This window comes from Aegilops tauschii, chromosome 2 (genome assembly GCF_002575655.3).
Source record: "Aegilops tauschii subsp. strangulata cultivar AL8/78 chromosome 2, Aet v6.0, whole genome shotgun sequence".
Lineage (NCBI taxonomy): Eukaryota > Viridiplantae > Streptophyta > Magnoliopsida > Poales > Poaceae > Aegilops > Aegilops tauschii.
This window is the reverse complement of record NC_053036.3, coordinates 308,918,488-308,923,434: the sequence shown is the minus strand read 5'-3', so window position 1 is coordinate 308,923,434 and position 4,947 is coordinate 308,918,488.

Here is a 4,947-nt window from a genome sequence, read left to right as displayed (position 1 = left end):
TAACACAGACGATTGCTGCTAATAAGCCATGTGATTTGCTTTGTCTACAGAAGAATAACATGTATATATATAACTGAAATAAACATCCAATTACATCAGTGATTATACAGATCATTCGCACACACCTCAATAAACAATTGCATGCATTCTAAAGTAGGAGAAACGATCGTCTAGTCATCTACTTCTTGTGACGCTCCCGCCACTGCTCTGTGGCTCGATCCCTTGTCTGGGGCAGGAAGAAGACAGTTCCTCATGTCAACGATCCGCCTGTACATCTCGTAGCTTGTGTACGCGTCTTTGGCCGCGTACTTGACGTGTTGTTCATCCAGTCTCTCATGCCAAACACTGTGCCAGGCGTTCTTGTCCTTCTTGCTCTCATCCTTCATCTTCGTGTAGTAGGGGTCGATGATGGCCGAGGCGAGGTCAACCAGGGAGTTCAGTTTATTGTTGTCGCTGCCCCAGACCTTGTAGTGGTGCTGGATGTTGACAAGATTCAGGCATTTCAAGCCCGAAACCTTGAGCGTTTTTAGATCGTTGGTGGTGTCCACCGTAGCGGAAATGTAGTCGGAGTTGTTGATAAACCTGGAGAAACGATCGCAAGGCCTTGTGGCCAGGTGGTAGTGGTAGACGAGGACGTCATGTCGCACACACAACTGGGCGACAACAACCTTCTGATCGTGCCCGGCACGACCGATGGTGTAATCGAGGTCGAAGCCGACCACTTGGTACTTGTCCTCGGCAAGGAACTGCTCCATAGTTTGGATGGATCTCTCCACCGAGACAGGATCGTTCGTGTACACCATCGAGAGAGCCTTCCCCTCACGTGGGTGTCCACGACATCATGCATGATGAACTACCCGCCGTTGTCTTCGTCGGCCGCTGGGAGCGCCATTGGAGCCACGGGGAGCACCATTGGAACCGCTGGATATGAAGGAAATATGCCCTAGAGGCAATAATAAATTTGTTATTTATATTTCCTTATATCATGATAAGTGTTTATTATTCATGCTAGAATTTTACTAACCGGAAACTTAGTGCATGTGTGAATACATAGAGAAAACAGAGTGTCCCTAGTATGCCTTTACTTGACTAGCTCGTTAATCAAAGATGGTTATGTTTCCTGACCATAGACATGTGTTATCATTTGATGAACGGGATCACATCATTAGAGAATGATGTGATGGACAAGACCCATCCGTTAGCTTAGCATTATGAACGTTGAATTTTATTGCTATTGCTGTCTTCATGACTTATACATGTTCCTCTGACTATGAGATTATGCAACTCCCGAATACCGGAGAACACCTTTTGTGCTATCAAACGTCACAACGTAACTGGGTGATTATAAAGATGCTCTACAGGTGTCTTCGAAGGTGTTTGTTGTGTTGGCATAGATCAAGATTAGGATTAGTCACTCCGTGTATCGGAGAGGTATCTCTGGGCCCTCTCGGTAATGCACATCACCATAAGCCTTGCAAGCAACGTGACTAATGAGTTAGTTGCGGGATGATGCATTACGGAACGAGTAAAGAGACTTGCCGGTAACGAGATTGAACTAGGTATGGTGATATCGACGATCGAATCTCGAACAAGTAACATACCGATGACAAAGGGAACAACGTATGTTGTTATGCGGTTTGACCGATAAAGATCTTCGTAGAATATGTAGGAGCCAATATGAGCATGCAGGTTCCGCTATTGGTTATTGACCGGAGATGAGTCTCGGTCATGTCTACATAGTTCTCGAACCCGTAGGGTCCGCACGCTTAACGTTCGATGACGATTTGTATTATGAGTTTATGTGATTTGATGACCGAAGGTTGTTCGGAGTCCCGGATGAGATCACGGACGTGACGAGGAGTCTCAAAATGGTTGAGAGGTAATGATTCATATATTGAAAGGCTATATTCGGACATCGGAAAGGTTCTGAGTGATTCAGATATTTTTCGGAGTACCGGGGAGTTACGGGAATTCGCCGGGAGAAGTAATGGGCCTTATTGGGCTTTAGAGGGGAGAAGGGCCAAGAGGTGGTGAGCGCCTCCCCCTGCCCAAACCAAATTGGACAAGGGGTGGGGGTGCGGCCCCCCTTTCCTTCTCCCTCTCCCTCTCTTTCCTTCTCTCCTACTCCGAATAGGAAAGGGAATCCTACTAGGACTTGGGAGTCCTAGTAGGACTCCCTATGCTTGGCGCGCCCCCTAGGCCGGCCGCCTCCTCCCTCCCTCCTTTATATACGGGGGAGGGGAGCACCCCAAAGGACTCAAGATTTGTCTTAGCCATGTGCGGTGCCCCCCTCCAAAGTTACACATCTCGGTCATATCGTCGTACTGCTTAGGCGAAGCCCTGCGCCGGTAACTTCATCATCACCGTCACCATGCCGTCGTGCTGACAAAACTCTCCCTCGGCCTCAACTGGATCAAGAGTTCGAGGGACGTCACCGAGCTGAATGTGTGCAGATCGCGGAGGTGCCGTGCGTTCGGTACTTGGATCGGTTGGATCGCGAAGACGTTCGACTACATCAACCGCGTTACTAAACGCTTCCGCTTTCGGTCTATGAGGGTACGTGGACACACTCTCCCCGCTCGTTGCTATGCTTCTCCTAGAGAGATCTTGCATGATCGTAAGTAAAATTTTGAAATACTACGTTCCCCAACAGTGGCATCCGAGCCAGGTCTATGCGTAGATGTTATATGCACGAGTAGAACACAAAGAGTTGTGGGTGATAATAGTCATACTGCTTACCAGCATGTCATACTTTGATTCGGCGGTATTGTTGGATGAAGCGGCCCAGACCGACATTACATGACCGCGTTCATGAGACTGGTTCTACCGCCGTGCTTCACACACAGTTGGCTAGTAGATGTCTGTTTCTCCAACTTTAGTTGAATCGAGTTTGACTACGCCCGGTCCTCGTTGAAGGTTAAAACAACATACTTGACAAAAAATCGTTGTGGTTTTGATGCGTAGGTAAGAACGGTTCTTGCTAGAAGCCCATAGCAGCCATGCAAAACATGCAACAACAAAGTAGAGGACGTCTAACTTGGTTTTGCAGGGCTTGCTGTGATGTGATATGGTCAAGACGTGATGATATATAAATTGTTGTATGAGATGATCATGTTTTGCAAAAGTTATCGGCAACTGGCAGGAGCCTTATGGTTATCGCTTTATTGTATGAAATGCAATCGCCGTGTAATTGCTTTACTTTTATCACTAAGCGGTAGCGATAGTCGTAGAAGCAATAGTTGGCGAGACGACAACAATGCTTCGATGGAGATCAAGGTGTCAAGCCAGTGACGCTGGTGATCATGACGGTGCTTTGGAGATGGAGATCAAAGGCACAAGATGATGATGGATATATCATATCACTTATTTGATTGCATGTGATGTTTATCTTTTATGCATCTTATTTTGCTTAGTACAGCGGTAGCATTATAAGATGATATCTCACTAAATTTCAAGGTATAAATGTTCTCCCTGAGTATGCACCGTTGCGACAGTTCGTCGTGTCGAGACACCACGTGATGATCGGGTGTGATAAGCTCTACGTTCACATACAACGGGTGCAAACCAGTTTTGCACACGCAGAATACTCTGGTTAAACTTGACGAGCCTAGCATATGCAGATATGGCCTCGGAACACTGAGACCGAAAGGTCGAGCGTGAATCATATAGTAGATATGGTCAACATAATGATGTTCACCATTGAAAACTACTCCATCTCACGTGATGATCGGACATGGTTTAGTTGATTTGGATCACGTGATCATTTAGATGACTCAAGGGATGTCTACTAAGTGGGAGTTCTTAAGTAATTTGATTAATTGAACTTTAATTTATCATGACCTTAGTCCTGATAGTATTTGCATATCTATATTGTAGATCAATTGCTCGCGTATAGCTTCCCCGTTTTATTTATGATATGTTCCTAGAGAAAACTAAGTTGAAAGTTGATAGTAGCAATGATGCGGACTAGGTCCGTGATCTGAGGATTATCCTCATTGCTGCATAGAAGAATTATGTCCTTGATGCACCACTAGGTGATGGACCTATTGCAAGAGCAGATGCAGACGTTATGAACGTTTGACAAGGTCGGTATGATGACTACTTGATAGTTTAGTGCACCATGCTTTACGGCTTAGTACCGGGACTTCAAAAATGTTTTGAACACCATGGAGCATATAAGATGTTCCAAGAGCTGAAATTGGTATTTCAGACTCATGCCCGAGTCGAGAGGTATGAGACCTCTGACAAGTACTTTGCCTACAAGATGGAGGAGAATAGCTCAACCAGTGAGCATGTGCTCAGAATGTGTGAGTACTACAATCGCTTGAATCAAGTGGGAGTTAATCTTCCAGATAAGATAGTGATTGACGGAGTTCTCTAGTCACTATCACCAAGTTACTGGAACTTCGTGATGAACTATAATATGCAAGGGATGACGAAAACGATTCCCGAGCTCTTCGTGATGCTAAAATCGACGAAGGTAGAAATCAAGAAAAGCATCAAATGTTGATGGTTGACAAGACCACTAGTTTCAAGTAAAAGGGCAAGGGAAGGAAAGGAAACTTCAAGAAGAATGGCAAGCAAGTTGCCACTCCCATGAAGAAGCCCAAAGCTAGACCCAAGCCTAAAACTGAGTGCTTCTACTGCAGAGGAAATGGTCACTGGAAGCGAAACTGCCCCAATACTTTGCGGATAAGAAGGATGGCAAAGTGAACAAAAGTATATATGATATACATGTTATTGATGTGTACTTTACTAGTGTTCATAGTAGCCCCTGGGTATTTGATACTGGTTTAGTTGCAATGATTTGTAGTCGAAACAGGAGTTACAAAATGTAGCGACCAGACCTCAAACAGTCTGACCTCTGTGCATAAGTGTCATCCCTGGATCGGTAATGCTGACACACACAGTACTTGAAGGATTTATAACAGAGTAGCAATCACACAA